Here is a 17130-nt window from a genome sequence, read left to right as displayed (position 1 = left end):
CCTCCATCATGCAAAGTTTTATGATAGGCACAGAAGAGAGGATACTGTCCTCAAATGCCTCCATATGCTACCATGGATCCACCCTCATCAGAGAGTTGGTCTACCAGTTTTAAAGCAAACATACACTAATTATATTATTGTGACTGAGAACATGATGCTCTGTTTCTGATACTTTTTAAACCATGAGGCAAATTATTTGAATAAGGATTACTTGGCATAAGCATAAACTCTTCCGTGAAGTTTCTGTGGTCTAATCCTTCCTTAGGAGCAGTCAAAGCAGTCTGGCAGCAGAAACAGGTATTCAATTTGAGCACCAAAACTGCTGATTAAACTAAGCTCTGACGTGTAAAAAACTAAGCTCTAACATGTAAAAAAGAAATAATTACTTACCTGTAGAGTCTTGACTCAAAGTTTCTTGACTACTACTGCTGTAAGAAGGCACTGGAGTGATAGAAAGTGAAGCTGGGCAGGATAATGGATATGAGAAGTCATTTTGTGTAGCAAAACATTGAAATACAGGAACACAGGCATCTTCAGAGAAGGTGAGAGGGAGGTGAGGGTTCCCATACACATATGGATTTTTCCAACGAAGCAGTCCTATCGCAAGAGGGCCAACAGCATCAGAACCTGACAACAAACATCAGGAGTTAAAACCTGTGCCCTTGTGTTGTAGCAGCTTATAATTTTGGAGAAGGAAGCTATAATAAGGTAATATCAAGTCCTGTTTTGATCATTAAGTTAGCCTGCCCCTTGAAAAGGAATGCCATATTTTATTCTGGTCCACTATCAGTAATGCTGTTAAATGCTGGTGTAATGCTGAAAGTATAATTTTCAGTACATGCTCTCCTTGTACTGAACAAGACATCATTTAACATGAAATAAGCCATCATAATTCCAATGTGAACCTACAATTTGTTGTGGTCTTGCTTATACCCAGATTTTGGCAGGGCCTCACTCACCCATTACAACCTGAAGGTTTCTCAGCAAGACTGGAAAGCAAATGTTGATTTTTATTTTTTTTTTTTAAATCTTGCTGCCATTGTTCCGACCCCTGTGAGGTTCAGAGCCCAGTGGAAATTGGGAAGCGGGAGGCACAGCCACTCCACTGCCACTTCAGATCCTGCTCTGCTCGTAAGATGTGCAGGCTCTGCCCTGATGCAACTCTCTTCTTCTGCTATAGTCCTCAGCAATTCTCTTGTCCACCAATCTTGGAATTTTTTCCAATCTATTTCACATTTTCTTTAAATTACTCTTTATTTTGTATTCTTTAAATATGTTTGCACTTTCTGAAGACTTATGTTCTATCTTACTAATAGCTCAACTGTATATGACAAAACAATAGGGCTTATTATGACAGTATGCCACAAGACTGTGGAGGAGAGCTGCCCTGTAGAAATCATTCTGCTGCAAGTGATATCACCTCCACTGCCACCCCCACCAAAAACACGGGGGGGATGGGGGGGAGAGGGAGGAAGAACAAACAAACAAAAAAACCCCCACAAACCAAAACAACCCACACCTTTAGAGTGTTGAGTACCTATAACTGCAAAATAAGGTGACTTCTATATGTCTCTCCTACAAGTATTATCTTACTTTTTAACTCTCAGGTTTGTGATATTTGCAAGACTGGCAGCATCCAGATACAAAATGTCCCATCCACAAAACTGGACTCTTGAATGCAGACAAATGCTTCAAATCTGTGATGGTCCTACAAGCATCCTCAGGCAATTATGGCAACACTTGAGACTGCAGGTGCTGCTGCATCAAGCACTGAAATATGATGCAACAGCTCAGACTTCAGACATGATCATGTAATGAATTCTTCTACAGAAAACAAAGTATTTAACAGTAGAGCATGCCTGAATGGAACTGGTGAGCCATACTACTGGCTCATAACTTCTGCAAGAGCAATATGGAGTATCTAACGTAATATTACATTTTAGTTGCTCTAAACACAATTCTGTCAGGTACTGTAACTAAGCATCAAACAAATGCACATGAAGAGTGGCAGTTGTCTAAATGTAGATCCCTTAAAAGGGAACAACAGAACAGAAATTGTTCATCAGATCTTTCAGAAGGGGAGCCTCTAGGAGTCAGGAGATAAGCCTCTTAAATAAATATGTTTGCACCAAGAGTTATTTGAGCTACCCACTAGACAGACAGATACATACATCAAGGACTCTCAAGTGTGTCCACTCCAAAGAAATAGCTGGGTGGCACTACAGAAAGTTCAGTGAACTGTAGTAAAATATTGTTCAATACTAGCCAGTATTGCAGTAGACACCGTGTTTAACAACAAGCCCCCATCCTCCCTACTGTCATCCTTTTCTTTATATAAAACTTTGGCTCATGCTTTTTTCGGAAACATAAAATTAATGGATTTTCTAGGGAGTTCACTGCCAATATATTATTATATTTCTCTTGCAAACATACAACATATTTGAGCCTATTGATAATACTGAACATGGAGCTAGCAATGCATAGCTTTGTCTGGCTCTACCTAAAAGGATACAGCTTTTTACTCAGCTTTGCTAGTTGTAATTTGGATTTCTTTGTATACAGATACCCACTAACTAAAGACTACAGTTATCCCATAATGCCTGACTGCTTTACCATGAATGCTTAGGAAGATGAAAGCATTAATATGTACCTCTTTATAGGATATGAAATTTATGGCTGTTTTTAACTGCCAATATAATAATGAAAAATCCATAAGCACTTCTAGCATCCTACTTTATGTTCAGATTTTTTAAGTACACTTGCAGTCACTCCTTTGTCCAGTATCTTTTCCAGTAGACATCGATTTTCACTTTTACCAATAAAGCGTCATTCCATAAACTCATCTGAAAGTACGTGGATTTGATCATTTTTGAGAAAAAACACCAACACAGATACATCACACCAAAGAGACTATTAGTTGTCTTATCTGTTCACCAGTGCAAGGCCATTTTGCTTATAGTAGAACCTCCAGCTTCACTTTCAGTTTTGTCTGCAAGGGAGCACATGCTGCAGCTGTAAGCATATAACATACAGACTCTGAGACTGAAAAACTAAGCTAGACTATAAAAAGTTTGTGAATAAAACTAATCAGAACTCTTGAGCGAAGGCAAGCTCTCAAAGTTTTTTACTTTGTTTAATCTCATTAGTCCCATTGGTTAACAACAGCTTTCACTATAACCTCTTCTTGTAGCCATGTTAAAATAATTGTCTAGTAAAAGTAATACATAGGGAAATGCATATATATTGATGATATATAAGTGTAACTAGATATGAATATATGTATATATACACACATACCATGAAAGCACAAGAGAATGTGTGTGTATGAGAAGCTGGGACACTCAGAAAGTGAATGTAATAGTTTTAAATTATTAAATTGCAAAGCTGTAATAGTAGTTTCTATTGTGCATGGTGAAGTTGCAGAAAGCCCTTTTTTTTTTTTGATAGGAAGAACAAACAAACAAAAAAGGTCCTGAAGATGTTTCATTTAAAAAAGGAAAAGTCACTTTAACAAGTTGTCAGAGTTCAAAAACATACCTTTCAAGGTAAGTGCAACACCATGGACCATTGCAAAAGGCAAGGAACACTGGCTAACCCTGCAGCAGTACAGACAGATGTGCTTGACTGCACAATACATGCACAGGCTGTTTCTGCCTGCCTTGCTTTACCAGCTGACAGCAAACCAACAGCTGAAACAGAAGAAAGTGTCCAAAAAAGAAACTTCTGTAGCGGTTACATATTTTAAGTTATGCCAAGAATTTGAAAATTATGACAGCGAAGGAAAGTAGTATCTAGCTCTCAACATAACTTCTCTACAGCAAGGCAGGGAAAGGGTTGCTGAGACATGCTGAAAGAGGCTGATCAGCAGCCTAATAGAATTTGTGATTGGAAACACAGGGACACCTATGAATCTGCAGACAGTGTACCTGCTGCAAGCTTAATGCTGTTCCCAGGTGTTTAGATATAACTAGGCTTTGCAGAAAAACAAGCACTTGCACCTTTTTTTAGCAATATGGAAATTAAATTAAATTGTATATCCTGGAACTGTTTCTCCCAGTGAAGAAGACTGAAAGGGGCTTGATAGTCCCTCAGAGCTTTGCAGATGCAGTGCCCTGAGGAGTAAATCTTAAAGCTTGAAAATGGATACAAACCTGGCTACCCCAGTCCCTCAGGTTTTCCTCAGACAACCACTTTTTATGCGCTCCCTTGACTGTTACAGATGTTTCCCTTTCTCTCTGCAGTTTCCTTTCTGCTGTGCCTGGATTGCCCCCAGGCTTGTTCTCTCACAGATGCCACCATGCCCAAAAATTCTCCCCAAAACCCTAAAATTTTGTATATCCTCCTGAAGCAGTAATCCTCAGAAACAATCCCCTAATATTCCTCCTCCCTGACAAACACAGTAATGCCATACAGCACCCACATAACTCAGTATTCCTGCCTCTGCCCCATAATGTCATGAGCCAAAACTATCTTGAGAGATGAAAAAATAATTTATACCCTGCACGGTCCATGCATTTGCCATACCTGGGCTCCAGGCTGAATTTGCTGCAGGGTGACAGCGGACTGTCAGTCGTGCCCTGTGCACCTGCAGACCCCTCCTGCATGCTGGTGTCCGGGAATCCTCCATTCTGCAACAGCTCTTCTCTCTGCTGCTGTCTGGCCAGAGCCTCTCGCATGTGCTCCTGCTGCCTCCTGAAGCCTGTATGGCACACACTGGCCACATGTTATGAGCTCAGTCTTGCCATTTAAAGCTTTTTTTTTCCTTCCTCCCTCCTCTCCTCTCTCACTTCTCCAACTAGTCCTGATCCTAGCAATCAGGTACACCTTTCCTCTCCTGCAGCCAAGGTGCAGCACAAGCTTCTGTCTCTTCACATGGTGCATGTGGCTGCTGCTCCAGCCAGGCTGCTCCGTAGGGAACTGAACTCCCTTGGGGGGGGGGGGGGCAGAAAAAGGCACCAACACATGCGGGAGGATTTGCAAAGACACACGTGTTTAGTCACCTAACACCTCGGTGCAAACCCCTCCCTGAGCCATGGTGGTAAAGGATAACTAGACACAGCCGCTGTGCATGGGGACACAAGGCTCCTGCAGGATGGGCCAAATGCATCTGCGCAGGAGATTGTACATTAAGAAGAAGTGTATATATGGGAAGAAAGCCCACACATAGTACATACTACAACAAAACAAAGCTAAGTCCAAGAGAATTGGGTGACAAGTTTCACTGCTACATTACCACCCGAGATGCTCTCCTACCTCACCTGCTGCTGTTCAGAGCGGGAGGCAGAAAGCCCAACAGATTAGCTGGGCCTGATGTTAGTCAGGGTCAGGACCCAGCCAGCTCCTCTCTTCTGCAGAGGCCACAGGAGGGAGGCTGTGGCCACCTGAGTCACACACCCTGCTGCTTTCCTCCAAAAGCTTAAGCCCAGCTGTGGGTGCCCAGCTTGCTGGAAACTCCTAAAACCCCTTCCCAGACCATCCCACTGAACCCCTCAAACAGAGTAACCTTCTAAAAGGCTTCAACATGCTGGGGAGGACCTGCTACTGCTGGTCACAGCTGGACCAGCCAAGGCAGGACACCCCTTGTCTCCTGGGATAAGACTCCCCCAGTAACAGCTCTGAGTTTGTCCCAAGAAGGTAATTAAAAGCTCTGCAATGCAGGGAGGGAGGGCAGAACAGGAGGAGGACCATGCCTGAGATCAGAGCTTGCCTTGCTGCCTGCTCAGCTTGCTTACAAAGCTGACCTGAAATACTTCATAGGGGTACCTACTCCAGAAACTGTTCTCTATATTCTCTGACCCTTCTAAGCAGTTAAAGGGGTTTAGACATCTGATTTCCAGCTTTAGCTTCCTTCTTTGAAATAATTTGTTCTGAATAAACCTTTGCATTTCTTTCCACTGGAAAGATACATTTTGGGAATAGGTGACATATAGGTAACACGGCAACAAAAAAAAAATCTCAATAACAGACCAACAGCACTAGGCTTTAAATAAAAAAGCTCATAAGTCTATATCAGCATTTTTTAGTCTGGCATATTTCTGGTACGTATATAGATATATTTAGCCAAATGGGATAGCAATAATTACTTTAAAGAAATTCTGTTCCAGCTAAGCATATTTGACATTCACACACAGCATAAAACTGAAAGTGCATACGTGGGACTTTTTTCAAAGTTTGGGTTAAGCAGAAAAGCAGATTTTAGCCTTAAACTATCTATATATGTCCCAGTTCAAGCTTTTGAGCTCAACATCTTCTCGCCCAGCTTTCAAATACTGGTGTTAGCTGGTAGACTGTCTAACACTAACCAGATACAAAGAGCAACTTGACCGTGTTATGTTAACAGGGATTTGAAGTCGCTAATTGGAAACGGAATTATCCTTTAGGTGCCTCTCATTTGGATACAAACTCAGGGGAAAGCCAGATTTCCTATCGTTGTTATCAGTTGCTTCACATCTAGACTCAACGAGAACTGAAATTTATGCAAACTCTTGGTAAAAAATAAACACAGCAACTCTACTAAAGATCTAAGTGCCATTTATGCATATATTTAAGAAACAAATAGAAATGTATTATTGTAGACCCTGGCCTCATTGCACCTGCTGACATGTGAGTAATTTCCTATGGGTCATGTCAAGACTACACATGCACATCCAAGGACAGAGTTTTGGGTTCAGTCACAGAAGAGACAGACAGCAGACTGTATAGCATACAGCAGAAGGGCATATTCTCACTGCCTTAACTTCAATTAGCTGAGTTAGATGGCTGGCCTCCATAAGTTTCTCTAATAAACGGATAGAGCAAGGATCATCAAGAGTTATTTGCAGTATGATTCACACACCACAGTTATGATCTTTCTCAATAAGAGCTTTTATCTGTCTCCATTAAGCACAGATACAGCACAAATGAACTAGCTACCTGATTTAGCTGGCTAAATTAGTTTTCTGAAGATGGGAAGTGTAAACAATGACACCAAGTATCCACTTTGTGATTCAGTCTCCTTCCAATTTTTGCTGGATTTAATAAGCACCAAAGAGCTTATTGTGGAGAGGTGATTCCACAAGTGCGTTTCCCAGTTCTGTGGGAAAGAGCAGCACTAGCCTCCACCATTGCAGCTTGTCCTCCTCTGCACAGGGGATGCACCAAGATCAGGACAGAGAGCAAACCGTAAGCAGATGATGGAGATCATGCTGGCCATCTATACACCTCAAGGCAAAATACGATATCAAAGACAAGGTGTTGTTTCGCCAGGTCTCATTGCAGAGCAGTGGGCAGAACACCTGGCAGAGCCAGAACAGCCAAAGGGTTCAAAAACTGGGGGAAAAACAAATAAAAAACCTAACAACCACAAACTTCCTTGTCTTCTTACCTCAGGATTTTGAGACTGCTTCCTATGGAAGGAGGGAGTTGAAGTAGCAGTTTTGGAAAGACCTAAAAGAAAATAACAAGAAAAACTTTTGTTCTGCTTACACACAGAAGGATCTATGTCAGTAACAAAAGCCTTGGTCTTCAGCTGATCAACTCAGACTGTGTTTATATGTCAGATGACTTCAACTGACAGAGCCCTTGGTGAGTCTTTTCATGTTCGTGCAATACACTAGACTCCTTGATGTTCACTGTATCAGTGGTGGGATTGACAGGATGGAATTTTTTTTGATAGTTTGTTTAGCTAAACAAGATGTGGTAGGAGCACTACAAATCCCTGCTATAGACATACCACAGTAGAGTGACTGCGGAGAGTTTGAGCATACTGCATGGGAAAAAGATTTAATTTACAACAATAATTTATATCTGCACTGGAGACTGTGACTTCATTAAGAATCCCCACTGCAGAAAAAGCCCAAGAGAACAATCATTACAAACATCCTCCCTGAAAATGCTTAATGCACAGCCTAATGGAGTTCTTATTCATGTCCTTCATATCTCACAGAGATCGCTAAATCACTGCCTAAGAGAGTCTCTAAAAGCCATTTACTCCTCTCTTATGCTGGAGCTAAAAATCCACTTAAGTCTCCAGCACTGCAGGCAATATGAAATATTTTCTGGCTCCCGTTCCCTCCCAATTATTTTTCCCCTCACCAATCTACAGTCCCAAGTACAAACCCAGGCACTTTGCTAGAGCCCAGGCAGGAACAGAGCTCTTTAATTCTTTGTCTGGTCATCACTCCACCTCTAGTTCAATGGCTTTTTCAAGCATTTAACAGTAAAAAGCATTCTGCTAATTTTATTTTAATTCTCTTTTGTTCACGTCCTTACACGTGGCATATATTTGCTAGGTGCATTCAAGTAAGGCCAAGGCACTGAAGGACAGGCCCTAGCAGGAAGTATTCAGAGAGTCTGGAACCTAGATAACTAAAGATGAGGAGTCATTAGTCATCCTCTTTCCCAGTAGCAGGTTATAAACCTTTAAGTTATTTGTATTAGTTTTTTAAAAAATATTTTATTGGTAATATGTATTACCATTTTAATGAAAAGACAAGTAGTTCAAGAAGAGACTGGCTTTCTACATTCTGTAGCCTACATAGGAAGAAACCTTTAAATGCTTTGGCAACAGTACCAAAACGCACAGGCCTAACTGATTTTCTTCCCATCAGTAACTGTGATATTCTAGCTGAATAAAAGTTAAATAAATCCTAGAAGCTTTACTTTTTACTATGGAAGTGGAGAATAAAAGATTTGACTTCACAGCAGCATGAAATTCACCCAGGTCTCTCTATTTAACTAAGTTTTCTTACCTAGAAAAAGGAGAACTGTGTTCAGAAAACAGCCTTGTTATCCATTTGTTAGCACTTGCAACATGGGGTTTGCTGTAGACCTTGACAAAAAAAATAAACAAGAACAATCACCATTTATTTGTGAAATCTCCCTGTGGATTAAATGCAAGTCATGAATGCACCTCCCTAATTTATCTAACCCTTCATTCCTGTTAGACGCAGAATACCAGCTGCCTGTAATATGTGACCTAACAATCACATATCATTTAAATATCAGTTTAAAGTTAACTTTTTACTTAAAGAGAAGAAAAAGAAATTCTACCTTGGCATAAATTCTTGTGTAATTTGAGCAATTATCTTCAACCTTTTTCCCCTCTGGCTGCTTTTCATTGAGATCTGCTCTCCCTTCATATTTTCAGCCCAGTACTGATAACCCCAAGTGTTTAAAAAAATACATAAATAAAGAGGAAAAGCTTAGAAAGTAATCAGACCTGTTTAAGCATCTTAAAATTGAGGGGCAAAAGTGTGTTAGGAGACTTATTTTTTTAGGTAGCCTTCCTATTCTTGTACCTTTAAGGGGAAGCTAAAGGTACAATATCAATGCTAGATCCACATGTTAAAGTTACCTGCCTATAAAAATGGGTGACTCTCCCCATCTCCTGCTTGAAAGGGAGACTCCTCTTTTTCCTTCCTCAGGTCCTGAAATACAGTCAGCTGCCTGTGCATCATCCTGTTCCCTGTATCTATCTTCCTCCCCTTTCCTTTCACTTATTCCACACTTCAAACTCTTCCCTATCCCTTACGGTGTCCCAGAGTCATTTTCCCCACATGGGTCCTGGCCCCAAGATCCTTGGCACCATAGGTCTTACCTTTGCCTGGAAGCGAGCACATCCAGAGACACAGATAGGCTTTGAATTGCATGGCAAGGTCTCCTTGTAGAAGATATAAGACTGAAGTACAAGCCAAGCCTTTAAAGAGAGACCACTTTGCTCTGTCAGTGAGACAGACTAAAATAAAGCCTTCCCATTGCCCAGTGTAGAACGGGTCCTCTCCTCAGCTGAGCAACTTTTACCAATTTCCTGGCTTCAACAGACTCCACACAGCTCTCTACGAGCTCCTAAGAGTCTCTGTTGCCTCCAAAGGCTCAGGTATATCTGCTCCACATTACAGACCCTGCCATTTGAATGTAGGGCAATCTTTCTTGCTCCTTTGCAAGAGGAGCGTCATCTGAATGTACAAGATTCCATAAGGTATCACTCAGGTTTGCCAAGCTAAAATGAACAATTTGATAGGTGGCAAATGGAGCAGCTTGTTTTTCTTTGTCATTGGGTAATGTAGTCTTACTGGAAATTTCATCCAAATTTGAATGATTATTCTGCTTTTCTGAACCCTCTCCTGATCTCAGCACACACACAGACTCCTGATATTTTTATTTCTATCCCAAAACACATATTTCTGTCCTGTTATTCCATCTTTTAGCCTTAAATTACTAAGTCTTAGGCAGTTTTCATTGTTAAAAAAAAAAATCACTGGATTGTTTTCTACTTCTTGGTATGTGATTATGAGCAAGAGAACAGGTATATAAAATAGCTGCTTTCAGCTTTAAACTCTCATTTGTTATTACTGACTTACACCTGTTGAATTTAATGGCAAGCCTAAATTTTCACTACATTTTATTGCACAGGAATCACTCAGGAAAAAGATGAAAGAGGGGCTGACTCACTTGGCAGATGGCTCATTAAGATACATTCTTGCAAACTCTTGAGCATGATCTTAGCTTTATGCATGAAAGGATTCCGTTGGCCCGAACACAGCTGGAGAATTCCTCCTGTATAGGAACAAAGCATGCAAAGAGCCTGAGCCTTGTTTCCACATAGCCTATCAAACCACCTCTACATATCCGGCTCCAGTTAAAACACTGGGTTGACCTAGCATCAAGAAGAGACATCATTATATCTCATGTTCACCTTATACTTTATGAATTGCAAAAATCTGCAAAAACTCAGGCAGTGTAACAGCACATGCCCTTGAATTTTCATTAGCCTTTCTGTGCAGAATCAGATTTTACAGAGGGTAGTACTTGTTCAGCTAAAACCAAATGCTTTATTGTCACAATACTGCTTCATTTGTTTTTACAGACTCAGATTTCTAATGTGTTTTTTAAAGTTTGTGTTTATCTCTTTGTCAAGTGAAAGGCAAGCTAAGCCAAATGCTACCTTAATTCATTACCTACTAGAACATTTGGTGATGAGCATTTCCAAAGAAGAGTCTTCCCAGAAAAGTAAAAAGCTGAGCTGAGAGCAGGAACAAGCTCACCTGCAAAGTGCATGTCTTTGCTTTACAGAGACGTTACTGAGTCATCCAGCACCACACAGACAACATCCCTCTAATCCAACCCATTGGCAGTCACCTAGTCATCAGGTTGGTTTTGGTCAAAATTTCTTAGTTTATTATTTTTGGGGTTTGAGAGTTGCTATAGAGATACAGCTTTTTAATCTCCCAAGTGCAACAACGCTTCTTGTCCGAGGGAGCAGAGTATAGCATGTGGCCGAGGTGGTTGTAGGTTGTGACTGTTGTTCTGGGGATGAAAAGGGAGAAGGCAGGGTCTGAACAACATTGTTCTAGAAACTTCAACATAGCATTTTGAGACCATAGGTATGAATTTGTGACTGATGAATATAATTGCCTTATTGGAGAAAGTGGAGGGAAGACAGTAAGAGACCTAAAATAAGTTTACATGCCTTTTTTAAGTTTTATAAATCACACTAAAACCCAGTTCTTGGAAAACCAATCATGCAACGCCTTTTTGCACAGGCACAGCAAGAGCAATATTCTCTTGCTAATTACAGTTCTCCAGGTACCCATTTCCATTAAAATGTTCACAAGAAGTTTGTTGACTAACTTAGTAATCACTGTTTAAGAAGATAAATAATCAAAAAAGGTAAATAATAAAACATCAGCTGTAGGTTGTATGCAGTCACTCTTACTTAATTGTTTTCTTTCTTTCACTTTTGGCACAGAGACTGTACTATCCCCTTATAGCCCAAACCCATCTGAATAACTCAAACCCTGTCTGAACCTAGCTTAATCTTTCACAAACACAAGCACCTACTTTTGCTTGATTTGAACAGGAATACTTACAGCAGTAACATATAGAGTAGAATAGCTCAGTTGGAAGGGACCTGCAACAGTCATCTAGCCCAACAATATTTACAGTGTGATCCAGAGCTTGTGGAACACCAAGAGATACTTCAGGTTTCATTCTACAAACCAACATACAAAACCATATTAAAAAATATAAATTATGTTGAGGAATCAGACCTTGTAAGTTTAGGAAATAGGAAAATTAAATTGGTCACAATTGCTTGCGTCTCCTGAACTCAGATCTCTTACATGCATTCAAGATGAGATGAGCTGTAACCTCCTGAAGACTGCATTCTGCTTCCGTGGGACTGATGGATGGGGATGAGCACACTTAGGTAATACAGGAAAGCTGGACAAATCTCTCATCTCTTGCTTCAGGCATCTAACTTCAGTCTCTAGGAACAAGAGTTATATGTTCTTTTCTTTCTTTCTCTCTCTCTGTCCCCTATCCTGCATGATACCAAGACAAATAAGTTAAGCTCACCCTTTCACAAGCAGCCACTAGTCCTTCCTCATTATACAAGTGTCTGACTTAAGTCCCTTAGTCAAATTGGCAATGCTGCTACACACTCCCAGCTGTAAGTAAAGTCACCTCAAGTTTTTAAGTTATTCAGTCCCATATCACACTAACTACTTTGAATGGTGAAGTGCAAGACAACTCAAGTTAATTACCTCAGCTGAGTGGATGCTCTAATCTCAGAGGCTTTCAGCCTTGATTTTCCTTCTATATAAGGAGATGAGCCTGTCTGACTTTACACCTCAAGAAACACTCAGGTGCTGGCGATGAGATCCTGGAAGGACTTACATCACAGTGAATCATTGTCTTTAGCACAGGATAGAGAATTAGACAAGGGGCCACATGCTAAAGTAAAGGGAGAATCCCAAATACTGAACAACTGCTTATGCAGTCAGAGCTGTGTCTTTTACATGCTGAGTGAAATAGCATCCTGATGAAATTATAACTTATAATGAAAGTGTGTGTCAAAATGCATGCTTGCACTTTGTCAGTGAAACAGTTGCACTGACCATCTGAATTATAACATTTTCTAAACTGTGAATGTTTGACTTCACAGTCCTAACATGTTAATTTTACATTCCAGTGTAAATGGACTGTGACTTAAGGACCCATGTCTTGGAGGAAACTATCAGGGTTTTAATCAGGAAATCACAAAAAACCTCCCAACGTTTTTCTTTACACAGTCAAAATCGGGCATAATCTAGCATAGATGTTCCTATGACCATTTTCACATAGAACACTGGACACCAAAAATGCTTCCACATGTATACATTTCTAAGTAATTTGACATAGCTGAATACCCTACTATGTCTGAGTATCCAGACCATACAACTGTGTACTCACAAAACCCTCCCAAATCTAATGTAACGTACAGGAGCCTAATTCCAGAACTATAGACCCAAAGCATGTATATTTAGTTTGATTTTTAAATAAACTCATTCTGCTGCTCTTTTCTTCGGATGCAGCAATAAATAACTTCAAGGTACCACAAGGGTCAGTGCTGCAGTGTGTACGCAATAGAAGTAATTTATTATGGTCTTGCTTCACAGGTGTCTATAGAATAGTATACTCAGCAAAAAAAAAAACCCAAAAAAACCCAAACAACTGTGAAGAAGCATACCATTCATCAGAATGACATACCATGGTAATTATTTATGTTCTTTTGGGAATATAGGTTCCAGTACAAGGAACTCTCTGTTACAGCAGCCTCACTTCAGAAAAGTAAAAAATAATAATGCTTATATGAAAGATCAGCAAATTACAAGATTCTAAACCTGAATTTCAACAATTACTTTTATTTTACAATGCAAGAGAGGTAAAGCATATGCTTTCACACTGTAAATATGCATGTAACTGATCTTAATATGGTTCTTATGACATGCCATGTTTGAGTACTTTGACAAACACTAATACATGCTAATTTTCCTGTGTGAATATCCAAACATGGTCATTTTTTTGAGGAAACATGCAAGTTTGGCTTTGTTTTGTAGGACCTCAGTTTGGCACAGTACTTGCTGACTCAAGGCCAATTTGATATCCAAGTTCTATGCTGCAATCCTACCTCCTAAAAACTCTTAGCACAACTAATCTGTCAATATTTTCTGCCTAGCTAGATTCCTCAGAGAAATGGCCAGCTGCTCCCATCCTGTAACGTCTTTCTTCCATCTGGAACGCAATACTTTGCACAAAGTGCCGTAACAGCATTGATTTAGGCAACATCACTTCCCCTCCCCAACTAGAAAGCCATCCGCTGCTGGCATTCCCACCAGTGACAAACCTGAAAGTTCATTTCTGAGTTAATGGGGATTTCTGGCTAGCTAGATCTGTACTGTGAGCAGATCTCACGTCTCAAGTATTTTAATGTTTTACTTTTTCTTAAGATGTCTGAAATGCATAAAAGTGTCGAGCTTATTTACATTTCACACAATTTATTTTTCAAAACTTTTAGTAAGGAAGTGATCTTCAATCTTGGCTCTTAAAAAAAGAAAATAATGAAAAGGAGGCTTTCAAAAATGTATTTGCATGAAATGAAAGGGTTTTACAAAATTAAATGTCTCTTGCATTATCTATTGCTTGCCATGTCTGGATTTTTCTAGCTAAAAGGTTTAATTTGAATCAAAGAGAAAGGTTTTGCCTGTGGATTTTAAGAGAAGTTAAAGGTCTTACACTGGCAGAGTAGCCTCTATTAAATTCATAGACACCAGGTGGCCCCATAGCACTCACTCATCTAACAAACAGATTTCAGTTTCCCTGTAGGGAAATAGGGAAGGAGCTGTGTAGTTTGATGTTCAAAGTTATGGCTGCTTGAAGTTCTAGAAGGAAAACTGCCTTGAATTTTATCAGATTTATATATGTGTGCGTATATGCGTATATATGTATGTATATATGAAATTGCCAAGCCATAACTGAAGTTCTTTGAACTGCATACGTATTTTACTGTGCATTCATGCATATGTACTTCACCAATCCAAACACAGGAGTTTTCCAAATGTTAATAGGTATATGATGCTCATGTTTTGGGGTTTCTTCTATGTCAGATACTGGCATAGAAAGGAGAATGAGGTTTTGAGGTGTCACAGAGCAGCCCAGTTCTACAGGGCCCTTGTATCAGCCACAACAAAGTCTAAGGTGGCTACAGTTTTCAGTGACTTGCCTGCTCTTTCTTCAGCTTTTTGCTGTCAGTCCTAAGTGAGGTACATTTTAGCCATCTCAAGGCATCTTCCTATGGGGCCCAAAATCCATTTGGATGGTCTTTGACTTTTGCTGATTTTGTTCTGAACAGAATTTGCCTACAGGATGGTCCAGTTGGCTTTTTCTGTTATAAGTAAAACATCCATTAATAGCACAGCCAGATTTCACTATGTGAAATATGTAGGGCTTTGGGAAAAAAACAGAAAGACTGATGGGTAGCTTCACATGAACTCTTTCGCACACTTCAGTATGGCTTCGGAATACGTCCTCAGGATAGATCCAGTTCATACATTTGTAATGGGTGGTAGACCATTGGCTACCAAAGGACTGATAGTAATGGCATCAAAGAAAGCAATTCTGCCAGTTCAAATGAGGGACCTACACAAGCTGAAAGAACTAGACTGAGATGACTAGATGGGAACCTTTAGCATGAGTATGCTTAGAATCCCTCAAGTTTTAGTACAGTAAAAATCACTGCTAGCTACACTTTGATCAACATGAAGAACAGGATCTAATCCAGCTTGTCATTCCAGAAGCAAATATTATCAGAGTATTGCAAGGATTTCTCCTTGTACCAAAGGGAATCTGGTCTAACTAAAGCATATAATAAACTTTATTTACCTAACTCACACTATCATAAAGTAGTGACAAGCAGGATCACTCTATGCAGCACTTCTCCAGCTTAAACACTAGCAAGTAAAGGGAGTGCAGATGCAACTTCAAGCATCCTTCCTTCTCTTCAGAACAGCAGATCCAAAAAGAGATTTAAGGGCTGCAGTCAGATGTACAGAACTGTGCTGGTTTTGGCTGGGATAGAGTTAATTTTCTTCACTGTAGCTAGTATGGGGCTATGTTTTAGATTTGTGCTGAAAACAGTGTTGATAATACAGGGATGTTTTAGTTGTTGCTAAGTAGTGGTTATACTGAACTAAGGACTTTTCAGTTTCCCATGCTCTGCCAGGTGCAGAAGTTGGGAGGGGGCACAGCTGGGACAGCTGACCCCAGCTGACCAAAGGGCGATTCCATACCATATGACGTCATGATCAGTATATAAAGCTGGGGAAGAAGGAGGAAGGGGGGACATTAGGAGTGATGGCATTTGTCTTCCCAAGTAACCGTTACGCGTGATAGAGCCCTGCTTTCCTGGAGATGGCTGAACACCTGCCTGCCCATGGGAAGCAGTGAATGAATTCCTTGCTTTTCTTTGCTTGTGTGCACAGCTTTTGCTTTACCTATTAAACTGTCTTTATCTCAACCCATGAGTTTTCTCACTTTTACCCTTCTGATTCTCTCCCCCATCCCACCAGGGGGGAGTGAGTGAGTGGCTGTGTGGTGCTTAGTTGCCAGCTGAGGTTAAACCATGACAAAAACCCATAGGGCATACAGGATCCAGACTTGTTTTGGCCACAGGGGAATCATGATGAGAACAAGAGGGAGAAAAGAAAAGTGTTCTGTTGACTGAACAGCTGAACTTTTGTTACTCAACAAAAGTTGAGTAACATGCAGTAAATTGTTACAATACAATAAATTGTGCTTTTCTGACAGCCAGACTTACACTATCTTAATGAGGAATAGAGCATTTTGGTGACTACTGTAGGAAATCTGTTAAGCAGAAGACAATATAACAGCCACGTAAGTACTAGAAAAGTATGGGTAATTTTGTGAAGAGCATGACAGTTGCACTGAGCAATATACTTCTGGCAAAGGAAATGGAAATGTGGTTGCAGGACATTTTGTCGGGGAGTTGAACACTGTTAGCACAAGGTAGAGTGCAGAAAAGCCTGACTTCCTGCGGTTAGGAACTCCATGCAGGAGTAGTAGCTGGAGCCCTAAGTTAAGCACCTAGAATGCACCAGAGAGGCTATTCTGATTTTGATGCACCTATAGGTTTAGTGAGGAACTAGCATTTCCCATTGTCTAGCTGTGAGCAGGGCCACAACCTGAAATTATACTCTTCAATGGAGTTTGAGAAGCAGGAGCTTAAGACTTCAGGAATACCTCTCCCCTGAGTTAGAAGAATGGCTTTGGACTGTGGATACTAGAAGTAAGCTCTTTTTTCAAAAGAGCAAA

At 40.3% G+C, this 17130-nt stretch overlaps 1 long non-coding RNA gene across 1 annotated transcript; it reads right to left on the bottom strand.

Moving 5' to 3' along the window:
• Nucleotides 1–516: 516 nt before the first annotated feature.
• On the bottom strand, nucleotides 517–8797 carry LOC140653840 (uncharacterized). Its single transcript, XR_012043246.1, has 3 exons — nucleotides 8730–8797; nucleotides 7364–7425; nucleotides 517–627 (listed from the first exon to the last, which is right to left on the bottom strand). It is a non-coding gene; the product is annotated as an uncharacterized lncRNA (long non-coding RNA).
• Between the last annotated feature and the right edge of the window lie 8333 nt (nucleotides 8798–17130).

Source organism: Ciconia boyciana, chromosome 1 (assembly GCF_034638445.1).
Source record: "Ciconia boyciana chromosome 1, ASM3463844v1, whole genome shotgun sequence".
Taxonomy (NCBI): Eukaryota; Metazoa; Chordata; class Aves; order Ciconiiformes; family Ciconiidae; genus Ciconia; species Ciconia boyciana.
The sequence above is the reverse complement of the archived record's forward strand: the minus strand, read 5'-3'. Positions and strand labels throughout refer to the sequence as shown.